Source organism: Rattus rattus, chromosome 1 (assembly GCF_011064425.1).
Source record: "Rattus rattus isolate New Zealand chromosome 1, Rrattus_CSIRO_v1, whole genome shotgun sequence".
Classification (NCBI taxonomy): domain Eukaryota; kingdom Metazoa; phylum Chordata; class Mammalia; order Rodentia; family Muridae; genus Rattus; species Rattus rattus.
In genome coordinates this window covers 142,793,040-142,819,333 of record NC_046154.1, presented here as the reverse complement: position 1 = coordinate 142,819,333, position 26,294 = coordinate 142,793,040, and the positions used below count along the sequence as shown (strand labels likewise).

Sequence of the window (26,294 nt, the reverse complement as noted above, 5' to 3'; positions counted from 1 at the left end):
AGACAGATACCAGGTACCAAAGTTAAATCAGGAACAGATAAACCAGTTGAACAACCCCATAACTCCTAAGGAAATAGAAGCAGTCATTAAAGGTGTCCCAACCAAAAAGAGCCCAGGTCCAGACAGGTTTAGTGCAGAATTCTATCAAACCTTCATAGAAGACCTCATACCAATATTATCCAAACTATTCCACAAAATTGAAACAGATGGATGACTACCGAATCCCTTCTATGAAGCCACAATTACTCTTATACCTAAACCAAACAAACACCCAACAAAAAAAGAGAACTTCAGACCAATTTCCCTTATGAATATCGGCGCATTTAAAAATACTCAATAAAATTCTGGCAAACCGAATCAAGAGCACATCAAAACAATCATCCACCATGATCAAGTAGGCTTCATCCCAGGCATGCAGGGATGGTTTAATATCGGAAAACCATCAACGTGATCCATTATATAAACAAACTGAAAGAACAAAACCACATGATCATTTCATTAGATGCTGAAAAAGCATTTGACAAAATTCAACACCCCTTCATGATAAAAGTCCTGGAAAGAATAGGAATTCAAGGCCCATACCTAAACATAGTAAAAGCCATATACAGCAAACCAGTTGCTAACGTTAAACTAAATGGAGAGAAACTTGAAGCAATCCCACTAAAATCAGGGACTAGACAAGGCTGCCCACTCTCTCCCTACTTATTCAATATAGTTCTTGAAGTTCTAGCCAAAGCAATCAGACAACAAAAAGGAGGTCAAGGGATACAGATCGGAAAAGAAGAAGTCAAAATATCACTATTTGCAGATGATATGATAGTATATTTAAGTGATCCCAAAAGTTCCACCAGAGAACTACTAAAGCTGATAAACAACTTCAGCAAAGTGGCTGGGTATAAAATTAACTCAAATAAATCAGTAGCCTTCCTCTACACAAAAAGAGAAACAAAGCCGAGAAAGAAATTAGGAAACGACACCCTTCATAATGACCCAAATAATATAAAGTACCTCGGTGTGACTTTAACCAAGCAAGGGAAAGATCTGTACAATAAGAACTTCAAGACACTGAAGAAAGAAATTGAAGAAGACCTCAGAAGATGGAAAGATCTCCCATGCTCATGGATTGGCAGGATTAATATAGTAAAAATGGCCATTTTTACCAAAAAAAGCAATCTACAGATTCAATGCAATCCCCATCAAAATACCAATCCAATTCTTCAAAGAGTTAGACAGAACAATTTGCAAATTCATCTGGAATAACAAAAACCCAGGGTAGCTAAACCTATCCTCAACAATAAAAAAGGACTTCAGGGGAATCACTATCCTGAACTCAAGCAGTATTACAGAGCAATAGTGATAAAAACTGCATGGTATTGGTACAGAGACAGACAGATAGACCAATGGAATAGAATTGAAGACCCAGAAATGAACCCACACACCTATGGTCACTTGATTTTTGACAAAGGAGCCAAAACGATCCAATGGAAAAAAGATAGCATTTTCAGCAAATGGTGCTGGTTCAACTGGAGGTCAACATGTAGAAGAATGCAGATCGATCCATGCTTATCACCCTGTACAAAGCTTAAGTCCAAGTGGATCAAGGACCTCCACATCAAACCAGACACACTCAAACTAATAGAAGAAAAACTAGGGAAGCATCTGGAACACATGGGCACTGGAAAAAATTTCCTGAACAAAACACCAATGGCTTATGCTCTAAGATCAAGAATCGACAAATGGGATCTCATAAAACTGCAAAGCTTCTGTAAGGCAAAGGACACTGTGGTTAGGACAAAACGGCAACCAACAGATTGGGAAAAGATCTTTACCAATCCTACAACAGATAGAGGCCTTATATCCAAAATATACAAAGAACTCAAAAAGTTAGACCGCAGGGAAACAAATAACCCTATTAAAAAATGGGGTTCAGAGCTAAAGAAAGAATTCACAGCTGAGGAATGCCGAAGGGCTAAGAAACACCTAAAGAAATGTTCAACATCTTTAGTCATCAGGGAAATGCAAATCAAAACAACCCTGAGATTTCACCTCACACCAGTGAGAATGGCTAAGATCAAAAACTCAGGTGACAGCAAATGCTGGCGAGGATGCGGAGAAAGAGGAACACTCCTCCATTGTTGGTGGGGTTGCAGACTGGTACAACCATTCTGGAAATCAGTCTGGAGGTTCCTCAGAAAATTGGACATTGAACTGCCTGAGGATCCAGCTATACCTCTCTTGGGCATATACCCAAAAGATGCCCCAACATATAAAAAGACACGTGCTCCACTATGTTCATCGCAGCCTTATTTATAATAGCCAGAAGCTGGAAAGAACCCAGATGCCCTTCAACAGAGGAATGGATACAGAAAATGTGGTACATCTACACAAAGGAACATTACTCAGCTATCAAAAACAACGACTTTATGAAATTCAGAGGCAAATGGTTGGAACTGGAAAATATCATCCTGGTGAGCTAACCCAATCACAGAAAGACATACATGGTATGCACTCACTGATAAGTGGCTATTAGCCCAAATGCTTGAATTACCCTAGATCGAGAACAAATGAAACTCAAGACGGATGATCAAAATGTGAAGGCTTCACTCCTTCTTTAAAAGGGGGAACAAGAATACCCTTGGCAGGGAAGAGAGAGGCAAAAATTAAAACAGAGACTGATCGGTCCCCATCACCGAAAAAAAGAACCAAAAAAAAAAAAAAACAAAAACAAAAAAAACAGAGACTGAAGGAACACCCATTCAGAGCCTGCCCCACATGTGGCCCATACATATACAGCCACCAAATTAGACAAGATGGATGAAGCAAAGAAGTGCAGAAGTGTAGATCGCTCCTGAGAGACACAGCCAGAATACAGCAAATACAGAGGCGAATGCCAGCAGCAAACCACTGAACTGAGAATAGGACCCCCGCTGAAGGAATCAGAGAAAGAACTGGAAGAGCTTGAAGGGGCTGGAGACCCCATATGTACAACAATGCCAAGCAACCAGAGCTTCCAGGACTAAGCCACTACCTAAAGACTATACATGGACTGACCCTGGACTCTGACCTCATAGGTAGCAATGAATATCCTAGTAAGAGCACCAGTGGAAGGGGAAGCCCTGGGTCCTGCTAAGACTGAACCCCAGTGAACTAGACTGTGGGGGGAGGGCTGCAATGGGGAGGGTTGGGAGGGAACACCCATAAGGAAGGGGAGGGGGAGGGGGATGTTTGCCCGGAAACCGGGAAAGGGAATAACACTCGAAATGTATATAAGAAATACTCAAGTTAATAAAAAAAAATGTAAGTGCAATATAAGAAAAAAGGCAATAAAGAATCCCTTCAGTAATGTGTGATTTCAGAATAGCTATGGCAATCTTGAAGCTCATATTCTTGATTCCCCACTTACAAATGTATATATTATACTTGGAGGTTTGTGGTGGAATTTTCCCACTGGCCTTAGATTGACCCCAACTCTGAGTCTTTCATTCCCCCTTTGACCCCTTTGAAGGGGGTCAAATTCAGTTGGTAAGGGGTGTTCTGAGGTCCAAGAGAAGGAGCACCAACCAGTCACCACCTGTCTCCTAGGTCAATTTTGTCAAAGTCTCTTTTAGAAATCTATTCATCCTTTCTACCTGTCCTGAACTTTGGGGATGATATACATAATGGAGTTCCCAATTAATCTCCAAGATCTTAGCCAGCCCCTGACTTACCTGAAGTATGAAGGCAGACCCATTATCTGATCCTATTACCTGAGGTACTCCAACCTGGGAAAAAATCTCTTCTAGTATTTTCTTTGCCAACACTGTGGCAGTCTCCTGTTCGGTTGGAAAGGCCTCCACCCATCCTGAAAAGGAATCTACAAAAACTAGTAAATATTTGTAACCATATTTTCCAGGCTTGATCTCAGTAAAACCTATTTCCCAAAAGACTCCTTGCCTGCATCCCCAAAGTCCTTTTCCTTTCCCTACCTTGGTATGGGAGGCATTCACTTATTGACAAACCTGGCATCTTTCTACTATTTCTTCTGCCAGATTTCTCAGGTTTATGACACTTTAGAACCTTAGACTGCGCTAGTTTCTTGGTGCACAGATTAGTCCATTGGTGCACCTGGGCAAGTAGGTCTCTTGTGTCAGGGGTCATAACAGGACAACCTAATAACTAGCAGGTGATCATCCTGAGATGGCCTGCCTCGGATTTTTGTATAATCCGTGACTGGTTCGCCCTTATTAAGCAAGGCTCTAAGGGACTCATTTTAGGAAAGATTCCTGCTATTAAAATGCTTTTCCTCTTATTATTAAACATATATAACAATCATTAAGTAATAGCACACCCCTTTGGAGCAGATCTCTGCAGACCTACGAAGATGTACTGTCTCGAAGTGATGCTATATAGACAAATAGATGACTTCTTAAGTCTTAATGATGGCTATATAAGAATTCCTAAAATCATATCAGTGATTATTAAGCTCTTTTAGAGTGGGACTGCTATTAAGTTTTTTTCTGATAGCCAAAACTGCAGTTAGAACTCTGCCAGTCTCCCTAGTGTCACCAGTTAATTGCTCTTAGGTAATAGCCAGACTTTCTTCTGCTCAGAGCACATTCCAAATTGTTGTAAAACAATTAACCAAAGATCATAAAAAGGGAACTAATGATTTATTATAGGTGCTAGGACAGAGGATAAAATTCTGACTAAGTTTATCTATACAAAACTTCATTAACAACTTAATTATGATTTTAAATCTTCAGTGAACCTGTGGAGCTGGGACAGGAGATGGATGTTTAGCCAGATAATTACTCCTAATGAATAGGCATGTAAACATTCTCTTTTGTAGTCCTCTATTTCAATTTATGATTTGATTTTTTGCATATGAACTTGTGATGAACTGTGTAACATGTGATCATGTATTCTGAATGATGTTTAAGTGCTGAGGACAAAGAGAAGAGCAGGTACTGAGCTGGAGAGGACAGAGTGAAGGTGAATTGAGCGAAGAAGAACTGAGCTAAGAAGAAATGAGCTAAAAATATCTTGACTGAGAAGAAATGCAGAGTGGAATAACTTAGAGACTATAGGTAACATAAGAAAGCAACGTGCAAAATATGGAGGGAAAGAGGAACAAAGAAGCTGGAGAGAGCAGAAGGAGCAGTCAGGTTTCTCCTTACCATGGGACAGAACAGGTCATTCCTTAAGAGCAAGGCAGGCTTAGTCTTATTAAAAGGAACAAGCCTTCTTTCTTATAAACTTGGGTTTAATTCATTTAGCATTAAAAGGGTAGAAGCTATTTCTTTCTCTATGCAATAAAGATTGGAGCTCAAATTTCATCCAGAATGATACTGTGTGTGTAAATATGTAATTGTGAGAATGTGTGCATGGTATGTGTAAGAATGTAATTGTGAGAATGCATATAAACTGGACCCACTGACATGAATGTAAATGTATAAATGCACATTTATGAATCAGTATATGAAATTATATAAGTTAATGCATATCTGCCTGTGTAAAAGTTTTCCCTTCTGCAAGTACTACTCCCTTCTCTTGCTTCAATAGAAGTTTATTGCTCCAAACTTCCCCCTAGCTTGACAAGCAAGAGGCATAGGGACAAAAGGGAAAAGGTTCTAGCAATTTATCCTCTACTTTATCTCCTGCTGTTTTAGAATGAGGTGCTAAATGTCAGAGACTGCAGTTTCTGGCCTCAGAGGAACACAGAAGGCAGGTCAGTTACAGTAGCAGAGCATAGTGACTTAGATATAGATAAGTAAATCAGCTACAGTAACATAGTAACTTAGATAAGTAAACTTATTGTTATACAGAAACCCTAAATATCTCATAAGACAAAGTCTTATCCCAATGATGCTCTTTCCCCATCCGCTGCCTCAAGAAGAACCAACACGAGAAAGAAAACTAATGCCAGGGCTGGCCCCTGGCACTTTTGCTTGGACCTTAGGCAAGATAACTTTTTCTTCTTGTGTCTTCCATTGTCCATCTTCTTTAAGATAATAGTGGTGTAACAAGAGATCTGAACTGCTTCCTCAGGGGAGTACTGTAGAAGGGGCCAGCCCTTAGTACAGTCATTTACCCCCCCCCGTTTTTCTCTTTGTCTTTATTAATTGGACTGTAACTCTGGCAGGGTCTTTAGTAGCAACCCCTTTTGCCATTGTATCTGCAAAGTTGTTTCCCCTAGCTATGAAAGTCTCTCCGTTTTAGTTGCCTGGGCAATGGATGATATTCACCTTTAGTGGTTTAAGGAGAGCCTCTAAGAGTGACTTGATCTCAGCTTTGTTCTTAATTTCCCTGCTGATGGATGTCAGGAGTCCCCTCTGCTGACATATTGCCCCATGCACATCAGTAGTGGTGAAAGCATACCTACTATCGGTGTAGATGTTGATTTTCTTTCCAGCTTCCAGATCTAAGGCCTTGGTGCATGTGATTATTTCTGCTTTCTGGGCTGATGTTCCAGAGGGTAATGGTTCTGTCCAGAGCACTGTCACCTGTCTACCACAGCTGCTCCGGCGTTGTGCTGCCCATCTAGGAGATTGCTGCTGCTGTCAGTGAACCAGATAACTTCAGTTTCAGGCAGTGGCTGGTCAGAGAGATCTTTCTGCCACCCTTGTTCCTCTGCCAGGATCTGCAAATCATCATGGGCAGGTAGGTAGTTTGGGATTAGGGTCAGGTAATAAAATAGCTGGGTTGAGGGTCACTGGAGGTATGAAAATAATTCAATCTGAGTTCAGCAACAAAGTCTGGTAGTGGTTCGTATGGGAGTTAGTGAGCCATTGGTCAGGGTGCTGGCACACCACACTCCCAAAGGCATTGGCAGGTGGGGGGGGGCAGTGGCTGTCCCAGTCAAATCCTGTCACAAAGTCAGCATATCTGCATCCTTGGCCAGGACTGCCACCACTGCTATTATTCTCTGTAGAGGGCCGCAATAACATGCGCCACCACTAGATGGCGCTGGCTTCCACTGCGCCCCACGTGGAAGGCCAAGTCAGTCAAGATGGCGCCAGCCTTCGCCGCGGCGCCCCGGCCCCCCTTCTCAGGAAGTTAACTGTGCGCATGTGCAAGAGTGCCTTCGTGCCAGGTGTTTGCCCATTCCGGGGCGTGCCTGATGAGATCATGAGTAAGCAACCAATCAGGTGTGGATGCGCGGCATTAGGGGGTATAAAACACACCATGTTGGCGTGACAAAGGGGCTTCCTCTTCTAAGATTAATAAAGTTGATCACCGTAAGGATTTCTATATGTCCACGTGCTTCTTGCCGGTGGGAGGTCGCGCGTGGGACATTTGGTGCCGAGAAACCCGGGACAAAAACATCATCGCTGGCGCTATGGGAAGCCTCCGTTTCAGGGAAGAAATTCAGAAACTGTGAATGCAGGTAAAAAACTCTGAGAGACCATGTAGCCTTGATCTGCTCCAACTCAGTCCCCTGCCGGACGCGGCAGGTGCCGCTATGGTTGCTCTGGCAACCCTCGGGTGGTTTCTATTGACCTTTGAGTTTCTAGTTACCGCCAAACGGCGTCTAACAGCAAAGCGGAGAGTGTTGGGGCGAGGGCGGAGAGCGTCAGAAACAGAGGGTAGTGAAAAGTTGCAACGAGAAAAGGATCCTGATCGATCTCAAGCACTAGGCCCCCCTGCGGTCTTACCACCGCCAGAGGTGAAATATTGGGGAAAGAATGCCCCGGGAGAGAAGGGAGGAAGTAAAAGGAACACAATATTTTGGGAGAAAAATTTTGTCTTTATGCCTGTAAAAGGTGTACTTAAGCTCCGGCGCCGGCTCTCGGGACGCCGCGGCGTCCGTGCGCTGACGCGACAGCTTTGCAGTCATGCTGATCAGATTTGATCGAGGCAGACCGCCTGAAAATTTATTCAGGAGAATCAAACAAAAGGACATCTCAGTGCCCGTGCACAGCCTGATGGAGTTTATGTAATTGGGTTGTGAATAAAATTATTCAGGGCTGTGTTTCACTTCCATACCATTGGCAAATGTCGGTCGTGCCGCTCAGATAATATATCTCAGTATCTTACAGGAATTGGGTTTCAACACATTGGTGGACTAGTCCAGGAATTGAGACAATCCATCGCCCATATCAACTCCACCCGAGTGGATAGTCACCGTGAACACCATCTAGTTTTTTCCCTCTTTGTCTATTGTTTGTCTCTGGTGCACCAGGATGTCCCCGTGTCTGTCAGTTTATGTCTGTGATTTTTGTTTCTCGTTGTTTAAATGTTTTATGTTTCATGTTCAAAAGAAAAAATGGTAAAAACCTTATCTGCCGGTCGTACACACCTTGACTTGGTTTTAACTCGTTTCAAAAGGGAACAAATGAATAGAAAAAAGTTTCAATCAGGTCTTTGAAGCCCTGTGCCTGGAGCCAGGTGTCTAGATTAGCTGGAGGAGCTGCTTAGAGGCTGGCTAAGCGTCTACACGGGCTGATCTTAAAGGTGCTAACAGCTTCTCAGCTTCTTTGGTACAAGAGTTGATAGCTGTTTCTCTTAGAAAAATCCCTGACTGATTAATTGACTCAACAGGTGACAAGGTGCATCTCTTAAAATCATAGCTAAAAAGGTAAAAATGGTGTTTGGTGCATATATTAAGATATGTGTAGCCACTTCAATTTTGTTTCTCATTGGTTTTAAATGTATAAATATGCTCTGCTTGTCTTGGTTGTGGATTATTGGCTTTCAAGTTATTAGATATGGTTAAAAAGGTATAATATTGGTAACAGAAAGTTGGCTTAAAACTGTAATTTGGATGAAGTAATTCTAGACAACATGTGACATGGGCCAACCTAGGGAAACAGGTCTAAATTGAAATAATATTTTTATGGAATTCTTATGCTAGAAACCAGGCTTCTAAAAGAATTTAAGACATTATCTCGAAACGTATTGGAGACCGCACCATTGTGCGTTCAAATGTAGAATTGATAGTCAAACTTTACAACATAATAGATAGACTTGGGGTGCCTTGGAGACTAGATTGTTTGTTGGGGGTTGAGTTTTGCTTTCCAAAGGTGTGGCTTGCCCTGAAGTTATCTGTATTTTAATGCTAATTCCACTGCCCCAAAAACAGCTGCCTAGCAAGTTTTGCTTTCTAAAGCTGTGGCTTGCCCTGAAGTTATCTGTATTCTAATGCTAATTTCCACTGCCCGGAGAACAGCTGCCTAGTCACGTACTCAGAACTCAGGTGACCTTGTGGTGGTGGTCTGGTGTTACAAGGAGAACTTAAGGATTTGATTAAGGATTGCCAGTGTTACATTGACTAACTCAAATTTATTTATAATTGAGGAAAAATCAAACAGGTAGAGATTGTATTGGATAGAGATTGTTACAGGATTTACGAAGGATTGATGAGGTTTTGGAACTTATGAGAACATTACAGCCAGTTTCCTTACTCCAACTGCCATTTCAAGATAGATTTAGAGGATTGTTTTTATGCAGTTTGTTTACATCCTGGCGATTGTGAGTTTTTATTTTGTGAGCTTGCTTATAATTTTAGAGAGCCCATAGAGTGATATCATTAAAAGTGGCTAATATAATAGCCTTATATTATATAATTTTGTTGCTTCTTCAATGTAAGAAGTTAGAACATTAAATCTTTCAGTATATATGGAAATTTTTACTACAAACATTTGCTCTCAGAATGAGCTTTAATATTTGGGGAGTAGCTGTTACACTACTCCAGAAAAGAATATTTGAAACTAATTTTAAGCTACTAAGGATATGTTAATTGGCTAAGTACCTCACCTTACCAGAGGACTTAGGTCTTTGTTATGCACATTGGAGATAAAGCTTCAGCTGTGTTAATACAGAATTGTAGGCTAGAGTCATAGAAGTATTTTAAAAAGAAACCTGGTAAAACATATCTTATTCCAAACAACAATAAAATTGGTTATTACAAAATACTGATATTTGGCCTATTACTTATACAAATTTTTCAGGCAAAATTGATAATTTTACTCTTTACATGCTTTTGTACTTCCTACATATTTGTGAGTACTACCCATAAGAAAATGCGCTTAGTGTATTTATAGGTGGTTCATCTAATAAAAAGGCTACATGTATGATTGGATCACTGGTTTATTCTCTTGAGTTTCCCCCTGCTTCAACACAGACTATTAAATTCCATGCTTTAGCCACTGTTTTTAAATGTTAAAAATCAAGCTTTCAATTCATATACTGATAGTCATTGCTTGTGGTTTTACAATTTTAAAAGGGTTTTTTTTTTTTTAGAACTACTGCCCTCAAATTTTACAATTACTTAATGCTTTATTGGAGACAGGTTTTCTACTTAAAATCATTGAGTGATTCCACTGTAAATTGTCTGACAACTCACTGTCCTTTCAGTGCTCTGGCTCAGACAACTAAACAAAACCATAGACCCAGCTCTTTAAAAATGGTAATGGGGTTGATAACACACCCTCATGAAAAGAGGAAGACTTCATTTGCTTACTTTCAACGCCCAGCCTCACCCTGCCAACTCAGAGATTTCAAAATAATGCTAAATCTGGACCTTGTTTACAGGATTCGGCATTTCTAATTAATGCTTAAAACTTGTGAGGTGCTGGAGAGATGGCTTAGTGATTAAGAGCACTAAATACTGTTCCTTTGTAGACCATTTAAGAACTTAAACTAGATTGCCTGGGCTCCTTAACAAGGGAGGACAGATACCAGACAGATTAGGCCTTACATAAGAAAAATTAATGAAAAAATCTCATTCTTTATATATCCAATACAATAATGCTGGAGATAATAATTTGGTATACAAGTCAATTTATAAATACAAGTGCTCAGTGTCCTCAATTTAATCCTCGAGGACTTACCTTAATAAATAATATCTTTACTATATCTTTATAAATAAAAAGGGGGAGTTATCCCTGTATGCTAAAATATGCTCCTTTTATTTCAATTTTAAAAATTTGGATGCCAAAGTTTATGGCACCCTACAACTAGGCATACTTCTGCCTAGGTGAGAGAGATCCACTTAGTGACATGTTCCTGTCCAGATATTTTATATGGGGAAGAGGGAATGTTTGTGTTTTTTCTACAGGATGCTACAAGAGTGTGTCAGCTGCCTGGGTGGTTGCTGAGACTTGCTGATCCTGGTTACATGAAGATTCAGCTCTCGTGGTTCGGGTCCCTAGAGTCATTCCTCTGCCCTAAAAGGAAGATGGAAGATCCCCCCTTCACCTTTTGTCATCACAGAGATTTTTGCCATTGCTGCAGTCAGTGTTACCGCTGCGTGTGTTCCCGTCCCACTGTGGCCTACGCTCAGACTCTGTACACTGCTGCTTGCTGATTCCAGCTGTTGCCCCTGTCCCTTCATTTCCCTGGTGACTCTTGCTGCCTTATCTGGTAACTGGTGTTGCCATTTTACAGACTGTAGCTTCACAGAAAGCCACCTGTGTAAAGCTACAATGACTGGAGAACTCTGTCCTGGTCATACAGATCTCAGAAATTGGTTCCATTGTCTGCTGGTTGTTCCAGAGAAAAATGACTGATCCTGAACTGTCCTGGAAAAGACCTTGACACTTTCGCTGCTATTGTAGCAGCCATTACTGCTGCAGACATTGTGTCTGCAGTGTCTGGAGTTATCCTCCCCCAATCTATTGTTAGACAAGTACAGTGGGTGAACTTTCTGGAGTAGTTACTAACAATTGGAAATTCTAAATTTCATTATAGGAGTGGCTTGACCATGGCCCTTGGTGGCAACAGCTGAGGAGGACCAAATGAGGTGCCCACTACTTATCGGGAGTGGCTCTGTTTGATGCAGCCCTATGCTGTGGATCAGTATTCATACCATGGTTGGTTTGCAAACTCAGATCTCAACAATAATGTGACAAGGCCTTTATTCACTCAAGCACTTGTGGCCATTGTACAAGGGGCCTCCCCTGGAATTTGGTTATCTTGCTCAGGATTTACTCTGTATCTGAGTTCCCTGCTCCTGCACCCCATGGACCTGTGGGACCATTGCACTGGGAGGAGAGGGTCTCTCTCTGTATTCTGAGTTCTCTGCTCTTGCACCCCATAGACCTGTGGGTCCATTTGCACTGGGATTGAGAGAGACTCAGTGATTTCCTTTGATCAGCCCCTGCACATCGCTGAGGTTTCCTCATTGCACGTGATAGGGTGATCATGACTGCTATAAAATTATAATTATAAGGGTGAGATGTAGAGGGCTGCAATAACATGCGCCACCACTAGATGGCGCTGGCTTCCACTGCGCCCCACGTGGAAGGCCAAGTCAGTCAAGATGGCGCCAGCCTTCGCCGCGGCGTCCCGGCCCCCCTTCTCAGGAAGTTAACTGTGCGCATGTGCAAGAGTGCCTTCGTGCCAGGTCTTTGCCCATTCCGGGGCGTGCCTGATGAGATCATGAGTAAGCAACCAATCAGGTGTGGATGCCTGCCTGAGGGTTAAATAGGCGCGCCTGGCCGGTGCGTGGAGCTTCCACCATGAGAGAGGAATAAAGTCACTCATAGCAAGAATTTCTATGTCCCGTGTGCTTCTTGGAAGTCGCGCGTGGGACAATTCTCAAACAGGCAGGCCATCCAGCCCCTACCAGGTCCAGTTTCTTTGACAGGTAAGCAATGGAACATTTACATGGGCCCAATGGTTGGGTCAGCACCGCCTTAGCCATCCCTTGGTTCTCAGCCATGAAGAAATGAAAGGGCTTCATCAAAGAAAGTTAGAGAATTCTTGAAGCCCTGGGGAAGCCTGGTCCAAGTAATCTATCTTGTGATCCCCCCTCTCTGGACCTTTCCATTCAAAAGCAAAGTACTCCTGGCTTTGGGGAGTCAAGGTTAGGTAGAAAAAGGCATCTTTAAAATCCAAAACTGTGTGCCAGGTCCTGGTAGGTGGTAATGAACTCAGTAGGGTATAAGGATTAGGTTCTATGGGGTGTATATAAGCTGTATGCCAGTTTACCTTACATAGGTCCTGTTTGGGGCAATAGTCCTGGGTGCCAGGTTTCTACATGGGTAGGAGAGGTATGTTCCATGCTGACCAACATCTCCTCAGGATCCCCAAGTCCAAGAGCCTGTTAATGTGAGACCGGATTCCCTGCCTGACCTCATGACTCATGGGGTATTGGCACACAGATATTGGGGTAGCCATGGCCTTCCGCTCTACATGAATAAAGGGCTGGTTGGTAGCCTTCCTCATACCTGCTGTCTGCGCCCAGGCCTGGGGGTATTTTTGGAGCACCAATCCAAATTTTGAGATGTCTCCCTGATATTCTGAAAGTTTGTATTCATCTTCGAGTCTTATGGTCATAACCTGTATAGGTTCTTCCTTGAAACCCGTAATGGTAGGACCCTCTGGAAGGAAGTGATTCTGAGCATCCATTTTAGTAAGTCTTAGCCAAGAAGGTGGTAAGGATATTCAGGTACATGACCCATACCTAGGTCAACAGATCTTCAGGTAGTCCATGAATATTGTTAAGTCCCTGTGGTTCCTTGGACCCAAGATTTTTTTCTTGGAGGAAGGGCCCCTCTGCTTTGAGGAGGACAGAGTGTTGTGTCCCTGTGCCCATCAGAAACTGGGGGTTACCCTCCACTTTAAGAATTATCTTGAAATCTGGGAGGGGCTCTGAACCTCATTTCCCCCTAGTCACTCTCTTCTCGCAGAGTTAAGACTCTTGATCTGTGAACCATCTTCCTTCTTTCTTGCCCCTCTGCCTGCTTTTTCTTGTTGGGTCAATTTCTAGCCCAATGACTATGTTCTTTTCAATAGGCACACTGGTCTTTCTGTAGTGGATATCTCTTTCTCCTCACTTGTGGTGGAGGCTCAGGTCTTTCTTGTTTTCTCTAGCCACCTACCACTATCACGATCTTTTTCCAGTTCCTGTCTTGGTGCTTTTCTCTTTGCAGTTCCCTTTTCTCTGCTTCTGTCTGTTTTCTCTCTTCCTTTTCCACTTCTTTGTCCTTATTATGGTAAACCTTCTCAGTCACCTGAGTCAGGGACCTATCTTATAGGCTTTCTAGTTGCTGGATCTTCCTCTTTATGTCCCTAGTGGCCTCATCTATAAATGCCATAATCAGTGTGGCCCTGTGTTCCTCAGCATTAGGATCTTAGGGTATATACTGGTGGAAAGCTTCCATAAGTTGCTCTAGGAAGGCAGTAGGAATCTCACCAGGGCCCTGCCCTATCTCTTGTACCTTTGTCAGATTGGCGGATTGCTTTGATGCATGCTAGAGATCTGCCAGCCGAGCCTGGTGGTAGACCTTCAGTCACTCCTTACCTGATATCTCATTGTAGTCCAGGTTAGGCCTCCTGAGGTGTAATCCCTCATCTATATCAGCAGGGTTCTGGGTTGGGGCCCCATTATTCCCTGAGGTGTTCTTCCTGGCCTCCAGGAGAATTTTTTCTTTCTCATTGGTGATAAAAAGAACTTGTAAAAGCTGCTGAGAGTCACCGCAGGTAAGCTGGTATGTGAAAAGAATGAACTCTCTTAAATTAGTGAGGCCCTTGTGGATATCTGAGAAGGTGGTTGATGAGCTTTCCAATTATAGAGGTCAGAAGTGGGAAAAGGACAATATTGCATGCCCTGATTCTCAGTTGCATCTGCAAACCCAAACACCCACAGGGGGAGGGCCACTGTAGTACTAAGAGACAAAACTCTACAGCTTTGTGTCCCCATGGCAGGACCTGCATCCTTATCTAGGGGGTGTGGGTAAAGGGGAGCAGGGGCTGGAGCCAAATGAGCCTCAGCCCCTGCTAGTAGCTCCTTCGGTGCACTAGGAACAAGAGAAGGTGGATAACAGGGAGGCAAATCAAATAAAAGAAGATCTACAGCCCTGATTCCTGTAGAACCTCTGTCTTTTTCCCCATGCAAGCCAGCAGCTCAAGTTGGGTATTGAAACTCAGAACCCTGCTAACGAGAAAAGAACAGACCCAAGCAGGGTTAGTTATAAGTTCTTTACAAACAATTATGTAGAGGACCTGATCTGGGTGACAGACAGATCTGGATACAAGCTCCAGGATCTTACACTTGACTGCCATGGTTGTAGGGGGATAAATATCCCTTCCCAGGGACAATTGACCCTAAAAGTTGGCCACTCAGACATGCACAGGTTCTGGAGTTTCTCTTTCTTTATGTCTACTGAAAAGTTGTGTGCTCATTTCTGGCACAAGTGCTCAAGAACCAGGCCCAGGGAGATGGTAGAAAGTTTCTGTCCCAGATTCAAAAATTTTGTCAGTCCAAGAACACAAAGAAAAACAAAAATACAGAAAAAAAGAAACTGGCACATAGTTCAATTGCCCCCTCTGTGGGGAGAATACACAGACCAGTCCATCCTATAGATGGAATAACTCAGACAACATGACTCCTCATGGGCAAAATTCACACATATTACACATAGACTCTGCCCCCTGCCATGGGCAAAAATTCACATAGACTTGCTCCTGACTCAGGCAAAATGCACACAGATCTGGTAACTTCACTGGCCACAAAGAAGCAGAGAGCAACAGAGCTGCCTGAAAGAGGTTAAACCACTTAGAAAGGATATTCTTCAACCTGTTGATCTCCCTTTAGATTGTGCTATGCGTTCCAGGCTTCCAGTTTTCATGAGCTTTTACTCATATTGGAGTAAGCTTTAGTAATACAGATGAATTTGAATCATTTTTGCTCCGGCAGGTAACTCAACACTCATATTTCTGTCAGTAACCCATTCACAAATTTGGACTTTAGTAGTTTCCTTATCTTGCCCTGTCATCAGCTCCCTATCTGGATTGAAGAGACCTAAGTGTGCCATCTCCCCAGGAAAATTCAATCTCTGAAGACTGTTACCTCTTGTAACAACCTAATTATCTCTACATGATATTTGACAAACACATGTACTCTCCATTCTCTGCCTTTTAATTTTGCAGATGATGGCAGTTTTGATACCTTGTTGGAATTTCCCTTTCTATAATGATCATGTAATCTGCAATTCAGGTCTTAAAGCTTCCTATGAGTAAACATATACTCCACAAGACCAGAAAAAATCTAACATCAACTTCATGTTGCAAGGACACTTTTAATAGGAAGGTTCTCACTATTTTGCTGCATAGTTATCACTCCAAAGTTCCCTCTTTTCTCTTTTGTAAGATTATCACAACATAACATATGTCATTATTCTACTAGGTTTCAAGTTAGGTCATCATGGTCCCTTTTATTTTATTTTCATTTTTTAAACTGAGAGCAGATGGTGTTCCTCAAATGAAGTCTTAGATACTAAACCTGTTGCTCCACACTTTTAGCTGTTGCCCCAGTGATAGGGGAGTATCTTCAGAGGATCCAGAAAGACACAATCAATGTGAGTCAGGAGAAATTCCTTGGCAGTGAGCCAATAGGACATTTTGAGTGTGAGCCAAGGCTAGATAATGAGTGTGAGCCAATAGAACCCTAATATTGTGAGCTGATAGGACATCTTGAGTGTGAGCCAAGGGTACATAATGAGAGGGAGCCAACAGGACCCTGTCATTGTGAGCTGATAGGACATCCTGGGTGTAAGCCAATGTGAGATGGGAAAATGTTGTCAATCTGATAAAACAGGATATCTTTGGTGAGTCTGGGAGGTCCTTCCATCTTATCACTCTTTGCCCTCATTGACCTCAGGAGGCTTTGGTCATTCTTAGTTGCATGCTGTTCACTGGGCTTCTTTCTATGTGTTATACGTGATATATCACAATCTCTGTCACCACAATGGTTTTCCTTTCTAGAGTTTCTACCCAGCAGTGGCATTACCTGCCTCTAAATTTAAAAAGGCAATTCAGTGATTCTAACCAACTAAAGCATAGCAAACATGGCTCGGTCAGGCCTGGCCATTCTCTCCAATTTTCTCTGCCTTGATAAACAATTAGATTACACTCCTGAAAGAAGCCACCAAATTCTACTCCCTTATTCGGCTACTTTGACTTCCTAAGATTGACTAGTTGTCACCATATTGTAGGCCAGAAATCAAGACCACCCCCTTGTTTACTCAATTAACATGCCTAAGAAAAATAAAACACTTCATCCTAATATGGGATCTCCCCATTTATCTGTAAACCATCATTTTCCTGTGAACCAGATCTGCTCTTGGCTATCAAGAGGTAGTCCTTTGTGCCCTGGGACAAATACCCCTTCTTCCTTGTCCTTGTGCCTTTCCCTTTACCCTCATCCTCTATCTCCTATTGCCCCTCTTTCTCCCCCACACCGTGTGTGTGTGTTTGTGTGTGTGTGTGTGTGTGTGTGTGTGTGTGTGTGTGCGCATGCATGTGCTTGCAAAGCAGATTTATTAAGGGGAATGGAGCAGGGTCCTGGAAAGGGGTGGAGGCAGAGAGAGGGAGTGAGAAGTAGAATGGCAGAAAGAGAGAAAGTGAGGAATTTAGGAAGAGAAACTGGTGGGGAACAGGTAGGAACAGAAAGACAAAGAGCCTGAGAGAGGAAAGAAAGGGGCTGGTGTAGCAAGCAGGAAGTCCTCTTATGCTGTCCTTGTCTCTTATTCTCTAACCTATGTTCCTCTCAGGCAAATAAATCTCCTTGTGCTGAAAGCATGGTCTTGGGAGTCCTGAAACACTAGCAGTCATTTACAGTAAAGGATCTGGATTATTTTTATTACTTTATCATAGTGTATGAATTCTGTAAGGGATTGTCTTAGAAATTTTGAGACAGCTCTAACTTATGCTTATTTTTGTCTCTAATATTAACCATATTTCAGCTCTATTTGTAGTGGGTTGGCTTAATGCTGCTTATATTCTAAGGTTAAAACTTATTCCTCAAGACCTTGTGCCCAAGAGGCAAGAGAGTACACTATGTAAACTTGCCCGCAAGTTTTTTCTGATTGGTGAATAAAGAGGCCAACAGCTAATAGCTGAAAAAAGAGACATAGGCAGGGTTTAGGGTTCCTGGGCTTGGGGGTCACAGGAGAACCACAGGGCGATGGGTGGGAGAACAAGGTGACGGAGGAGAGAAAAGCCACCATAGGTTAGGTGAGTCTTGAAAATGTGGCCCAAAGACTGGCCAATTGGAATTAAGAACAACCCAGTTGAAACATAGTAATAACCCGAAGTTGTTATTAGGAAAATGGATTTAAATATCATAGAGAATATATATCTGCCCAGCTCTTATGCTATTTAAGGCTTATTGTATGTATAAATGTTGTATGTATATTTTTTCTGGTAACTAAATGGTAAAAAGTGGGGTAGAAACCCCAGATTGAGATTAAAACTGTTTATATTTTTAATTGACAAGCTGAGGGTTTTGCATGTGTTTTATTCTGATTTTAGCTACAGATTCTCACTGTCGACAGGGATAAGTCAGTGAATAGGAACATAATACAGCCTGAACATTATTCAATCTTTAACTTTCCATACTAAACATCTTAATCTCTCCCTCCAGCTAGAATCCACCTCCCAAGGTACCATGATTAACTGAAACAATAGCATTGGAGGAGAAAAATAGTATAAAAATGTAAGTACATTTGACATCTGAATCAAAAAAAGCAGAAAAATAAAAATGTTACAGTTCCCACAGGCTTGGCATCCTGAAAATAGTCTTTCCCTTCAAAAAGTCTATTTTTATTATTCCATCCACCTCTGCTTAGCTTAGGTATAGTTGCACCAGGGAGCGAGCCACACAAGAAATGCTCTAAGTATATTTCTACTTCGCTCTTATTTATACTTAAAGCTTCTTCATTTTTGGTTCCTTATGGAAGATTTAGTTGATTTGGGGCTTCGGTCAATTGATATTATAAGTTGTTTACCCCCTCATCTATCTGTGGGCATCAGCTACCTGATATCCAGTGTGCATGAAATCTAACACACCTATAATTACTTCCTAAATATCTCAAAGAACCTCTGAGTTCCAACAGAAAGCACCTTTTAGGTCCTTTTAGATTTGGTTAGACTCTTTAAATATACATAGTCTAATAGACCTAACACTAATTTTCTTGATCCTGTATAATAAAGCAGCAGAGATTTTAAAGGAGCTACACATCTGACATTGAAATGCCCTAATAAAATTACTTCTGATAATAGGAAATTCATAATTGCGCTTTCTCCTGTGGTTGTAGTTGCTTCAACCATGTTGGAACCCAAGCCTGCTGACATGAGCACTTACACTTGCTGGAGTTAAGCATTGCTGCTAGATTTTGCCTCCCTAACAGCAGTATAAAAGAGAAATCCCTCTTTTTGTTAAAATGAAGTATAGTTAACTGTAATCCTGATCTTTCTGAATTTAAAGGAGTAAGCCTGATGACTGAACAAGACAAGGTTCCTTCACTTCTGAATGTTTGGGAGATCCTCTGAAAGACTGAATTAGAAATCATGGAAGACTAATTTTCACTGAGACACTAATTGTAGGACTTGACAACAAGAAAAGTGGATGTGTCCAAAAGAATGTGAAATAATTCAGGGGAAATAAAAGAGCTAGAGAACACACAAGTAGCATAGATGAAGACAGTGGCTGTTAGTCACTTTCACATCAAAGTATACCTGAGGAGAAATTCAGACAGTCCCCAGTCTCTCTGCTTCTATGACAACCCAGACCTACATTCCAATAGAAACATGCTGCCACTCCTCCATTTGGAAAGATAGGTTTACTACACATAAAAGGCATGCTAAGTAAATGCAGAAATGCTACAGGAAGCCACAGTCAATGCTAACTTCAGACTACAGAATATAATTGGCAAGAAAAGGAGACTGGAACAAAAAGGTATTCTTACTAAGCTCTCTTGAGGAGAGATGGACATTTCTTACCTAATATTTTGACAAAGATCAGGGACATGGACTTAATAACTTTTTCTAAAGTGAGCAGAATTTGAAAAAAGATTCTAGAAGGTAAAGGAGCATTCTGTTTTTATAGTAGAACAATGCAAAGAGGCTTTGAAAACAGTATGTTATCACTATAGGCTTCAACCAAAATTTCCTTATGTGTAGCACTTCATTAATTTTGATTCTTAAGCAATCAAACTCCTCCAAAAAGATAAACCAAATTTTCTAATGAGTATGATCGGAAAGGTTCTTGCAATTGGTACAGTGAATTTCTTTAATTTTCTAAGAATTGAACAACAGAGACAGCCTCACATCCTGTGTTGGCTAAAATTTCCTTGCAAAAATGGGACCATTTAGTGCACACAAATGGGAAATATTTGAGTTTGAGTATTTTAAAAATGGTGTGTGATTATCATAACAACAAAGACTTTTGGGCTGTCAAACTCATAAAACTATTCATTCTTTGCTTGGAATGAAAATGAAACTTTTTTTTACAAAGATTGTGGCCTTTTATTAAAACAATTGTAGGTGGTCTTTAAGGCTACTGTTTAAAATATTATGTTTTAATTGATGAAAGTAAAAATAGTATTATATTTATTTTCAACTTTATGTAGTATCAGAGGTTCTATCCCCATTGGTGAATAGAGGGGAAATATGCCTTGTAAAAATAATTACACCTTAAAGTTTAAAAAGAATTGTACATTCAATGATTTAGTTATTTTAAGAAAAGGAAAAAAGGGGGGCTGGCGATTTAGCTCAGTGGTAGAGTGCTTACCTAGGAAGCGCAAGGCCCTGGGTTCGGCCCCCAGCTCCAAAAAAAAAAACCAAAAAAAAAAAAAAAAAAAAAACAAGAAAAGGAAAAAAGGTAGATATCTATAAGATAAAATAGAATTATTTGTACTTTTTTCCTCCACCTGACCCAATATCTTTGTTTATTTGTTGTTTTTTCTTAAATGGTTTTATTTATTGCATGCTATAGCAAGGAAAGGCCATGCAATTTTACTGGAGTCTTAAAAATAGAGGCCATTTACGTGTCTGTTCTGAGACATGTTTTATTAAATTTTAATTGAGCTCTTATCAACTTGTGTCTGTTAATTTAAATGTTAGTCTTTGTCAACATGAGCCTTTGTTCTCCGGTGTTCCTAAAGAAGTATCCTTATTAAAGTATTGTTCCTTTATTTCTAAAATCTATTTTAATGTTTATGTACCTGTAAATATTTTTTCATTTTATGTGCCAAAAATAAATAGGCATATAAATTAATTTTTGTTTTGTTCCAAATACAATTGTTTCAAGCTTTAATAAAGGAAATAATACCAGAACAGAAGAGACAGAAGATTTAAATAAGCAAGACTCTATCTATAGTTGGTCTACTTGAGGAAATGGAGAATTCACAATGTCAGAGTGGGATATAGCTCAAAGTACCTGTTTGCTTAGTACGCATTCGATTCTAGGTTCAATAAATAGCACCGCAGGAAATTTAAAAAAAAATGTTAACAAAGAAGGGAATGTTTTTCAAATCTGCAGAGATTAAATTATTTTTATTAATATTCAGATCAATTTGGACTGAGTGGTTCTCAATACATCCTACCTTTGTGTTCAGACCCACACTATAAATTCATGAAATCAGAGTTTACTGCAGGATGGGTAGCTTAATTTAAAAATGAGTCAACCTTTCTACCCCAGCCCTGAAGTCTTCCTCCACTCGTGTGACATCTCTCTCCTCTGACAAGACCATTCCTTGAAAAGGAAGCACAGTTTCAAAAACTGGAGAGTTTCAGAGTCCTAGTCACCTACCCGTTACGATCATTAAGAAGTCTATGCTTGGGTTGAAATTTAGAAGGGGAGTTCAGTGGTGAGGAGCCCTGGTCAAAGCAAAGAAACTGTCTTGCAGAATCCTCACTGTGTCTATGACTGCAGTGAACCTAGTCTTAGGGTATAAGTGTTAGTGGAGCTTCTGCAGGAAGCATCAGGCTTCTGTACTAGGACTATGCATGCTCACATGCAAAAGTGTAGATATTTTAACATATGAAGTTGCCAAGGTGTTCTGGAATATAACATTGTTTAATATTTATGACAACCTGGAGGACTAGATGATTATATTGCTCTGAACAGTTAAATAAATTGTGTAGGCCACCAGTAATGGCAAATCATCCGATGGCAAACTCTTGGTTCCCAAGCTGCTAGACTAGTTTCTATTTCTAAGGTTTCTCACAATATGAATAAGAATATATAACTCATAGTTACATTATTGTCTAAGGAACAGAACATTTGGTCCGAATCCTTGTAATCACATTTGCATTTCTGGATAAAAACATTTCTATTGACATTTCTAATATGAGTCGAACTTTTGATTTTAAGAAAAATATCAAAGCAGGAACTAGAACGAGTGGGAAAACACTGAGAGACAAAGGTACAAGGGAGTATAAGAAATCTGTCTTTTTTTTTTAAACATTTTTTTAAGATTTATTTATTTATTTATTATATATAAGTACACTGTAGCTGTCTTCAGTTACACCAGAAGAGGGCATCGGATCTTTTTACAGATGGTTGTGAGCCACCATGTGGTTGCTGGGAATTGAACTCATGACGTCTGGAAGAGCAGTCGGGTGCTCTTAACCGCTGAGCCATCTCTCCAGCCCAAGAAATCTGTTATTGTCAACCTTTTAATATTATTAGTTCATTGAGATTTTCATGAAATATATTTTAAATATATTTATCTTTGTTCCACACTCTTCTCAAATTCACCCCCTTTCATTCTCACCCAACACTTTGTACCCTTTCTTCTTCCATCAAATAGGTTGCTGTTGCCCATTACTCCTGAATAGGAGCAAGGACCTTGCACTGGAGCAGATTCAGATTCTACCCTTAGAGAAATCTGATAGCCCCTGACCTTTCAGCAGCTGTCAGTTTCTCTTATCTTCTTAGGTAGGGATGGGACTCTGTCACTTACCTTCTCTATTCTGAAATTTGGTCTAATTTGAGTAGCACAAGCTTTTACTTGTTTTCTCATCTACAGTGAATTTATGTATGCAACTTCCCTGCTATATCTATAAAAATACATTAGTTAATTAATTAAATACATACATACACACATACATTCATACATATACATACATGAACAAACACATGTGTTCCATCCACTCCCCTGGTTCTTGTAGTCTCTTCAGCCCCTCTTCTGCAGTGATATCTGAGCTTGGGGAGGAGGGATGGTTCTATTTAGGCCTAAGCATTTCAGTTACTTAGTATCTGCACCTTGACCAATGGTGGATCTCTGTGTTAATTGACACTGAGCACAAAAAGAAGTTGCTATGATATGAGTTAACGACTTTCTATAAAAGAAAAAAAAAGAGACTTAAAGAAATATATAATATCTAAAAAACTTCAATTATATCTTAAGGAAAATGAATCTGGAAGGAATATATAGTACCTATTAAAATTATGCACATTCTGTACAGATGAGGCACACACTTACAATCTTCAAATCTGGCTGATAAAGGAAAACTCCACAAACCTCATCTACCAGGATTTAGGTGTGTGTTAGAGATGTAGGCTTAGGTAAAAAGAAATAACATTTTCTGTGCCATTGAGATGTGTACATTCTTTAATTCATTTCTTATTCAAAATGAAGCGGTCTTCCGATGTTGTTGTTACTCTGATATTGGGTTATAACTTTGAAGAATGATGGGCATTTTTTAAGTTTAGTTATTTCAATAAGAACATGCTTCTTGGGGGAAAAAAGCAAACCTCTTTCTGAGAGTGGTAATGGTTTTCTGAATTTCTACTCCAGAATTGCTGAAATCCTGGGAGAACTGTGCTTTTGCCAGAAGCATCAAGTTTCTAGGATCCTCGCTCATTATGAATTTATCTTGCTGCCTGTTTATGAAAAAGATACATAAAATGCTGAAAATCTGAGCTTTTTAAATGAGCAAATATCCCTTATCCCTTAGGATCCAAGAATACATAAAGCAGTATGATTGGCACTTTGTATGATTTGAAGAAGGTAGGAGTAGAGCTAGGAGTTCAAGCCAAGTGGTATATGAAATACTGACCAAGCATTTTAATTGATTTAAAACAAGAAAGGTGATACTCTTATGAAACATAGGGCATGTTGTACAAATGTATATTTGATATTATTTGAACCTCATCACGTGACTGTGTGTTTTATAATGAGATGCTCATTTCACTTTATCCAATGAAAGAGCAATAACAAATTAAGTTCTGACTACCATACAGTACCCAGGTAGGAAAATGGCTTGCTGTATTATATATTCATGTGACAATTTAAAGAATAAGGGCTCTATATATGAGAGGAGTTTGATATGAAATCAGATGCAAAACAATTCAGCCATTTTACTATTGATAATAAAGAAAATAAAAATTTTTAATTGAATTAATGTTATGCTTCTTAGTACTCAACTGAAGTTCTAAAAATCCACAGGTAAATAAATATTGCAAGAAATAAAACTACAAGTTTTATATTTGTACAACTATGGTGCACTGTTAAAATTGTTTCTGTAGATTTAATTTACTTAATGATATATTTGTGTATCAATTTTCCAAATTATTTCCATATTTTATGAAAATCCAATTCCTGAGAAAGCATTATGACTTCAAAGATTGTCCTACTTTGTTCTGTTTAAAGTATGCCTTCTATTGTTTAATAAGAATCTTATGAGATTTTAAAATAATTTCTAAATCAGATATTGTCCTAGGTAGATCTCTGTTGCTACAATTTAAACACACACACATACAACACACACACACACACACACACACACACACACACACACACACACACACAGGACTAAAAGCAACTTGGGAAGAAAAGGGTTTATTTGGCTTACAGGTTATATTCTGTTATACTGGGATAGCACTCAACTCAAGGCAGTAACCTAGTGGCAAGAATTGAATCAAAGATGGCAGAGATATGATGCTTGCCTGCTTGTTTTTCATGAGTTTCTTGGCCTCCTCTCTTAGAAGACCAAGAACTACATGTGCAGGGCGGACATGATATAGGCTGTGCCTTCCTGTATCAATCATTAATGAAGAAAACGTTCCATAGGCTTGCATGTAGGAAAATCTCATAGAGACAACTCTTAAGTTGACATTTTCTCTCTCCAAGGTGTCTCTAGTTTATATTGAATTGGGGGGGAGGGGGGGACAGAGAGAGCGCACAATGATTTATTGTCAAATTGACAAACACATCACTTAAAACCACAGCATTTTCTTTCTCATTTATCCTCAAGATACCAAAATAATATCACAATATAAAACATAACAACGTTTAAAAATCCCACAGTCTTATATCCACAACATAACCTTTGCAGCTAACACTCAGGTTGGAGAGAGGACAGGAACGATGAGAACCAGAGGAACAAGGAGTTTGCTATGATATTATGTCTCCTAAAATTTTCAGAGAAATTACACCTATGAAGTCTCACCAATAGGAAAATTTAAACAGAGCCTAAACAATGGCAGTAATAGGCATGCTAATGCAGATGTGGAGTAGCTTGCAAGACCTAAACCCTAGAGTAAAGGAATGCTGAGTGGGAGAAAATGTCTTCCCCAGGGAAGAGCACACTAACTGTCCGGTCCAAAAGGAAACTCCATTTCCCCCAATTCTGGCAGTTAATAAAAAATCAGAATTCCTCATGATCTTGTGAATGCAGCTCCCCCCTACAAAAGGATTCATTTTCATTATCACTGACATAAGGAACACATGGTGTCTATTAGTATACCAAAATGCATGCTGGCCTCCAGTCTCTTTGAATATCAGACGTACCTGTTATACATTTCCATGTCCATACTGGCAACCTGGCATGCCTCAGCTCTTCTCATCTCCTCAAACTATGCTAACAATTTTTGGCACTTGGGCTTCCCCATGCAGCTACCCCATTCTCCTTACAACCCTGTAGTTTCAGTGTGCTCACTCTGTCTTCCTCAATCATTCCCACCCTTCATCTCTCTACTCCTGTTTCTCTCATGGTCAGGTTCTATCTGCTGGCCATGTTCAGGCTAATACCTTCTCTCTCTGCTCAGGACTCCTCCAGAAACCTGTGCCTGTTCTCTTTTTCATATCTATAATAAAAACCTTCCCCTTAACCACTTCCAGCAACTGTCTTATCAGCAATTTATATAGTTATGTAGTGGAAATTCCCCAGACTGCCAAAACTTAAAGAAAATTTCCCAGTGCCCAGATGGTTAGTTCCCTTGAGCTGTCCACCCAACTCAAGGTATCTTCAAAATTGAAGGCACTGGGGATAATGAAATTTAATTCTTCCTAGCTATAGATATTTCACTACAAGCTTTTGTAATTTTACTTCTTGTCTGCTCAGTTCTGTGTTCTTTTCCTCTTAGAATAACAGCCTGATAAACCTGAGGCATAAAGTCAATTCCATTAACAATTGACTCCAGGACAGACCATAGTAATAAACTTTCATCTCCCCAACTCAGTGATTCAGTTTTCCAGAAGTTCCCACAACAACCCAAAACCAAATGGGAAGCCCAGGAAGCATGTATAGAAAATTAGCATTCAATGAACTAAACAGGTTGGATTTATATATTTAGTAAT

At 40.3% G+C, this 26,294-nt stretch overlaps 1 pseudogene; it reads left to right on the top strand.

The window, feature by feature from the left end:
• The first annotated feature begins 6,988 nt into the window (after positions 1–6,988).
• Positions 6,989–26,294, top strand: part of LOC116904056 — a 41,721-nt pseudogene continuing 22,415 nt past the window's right edge.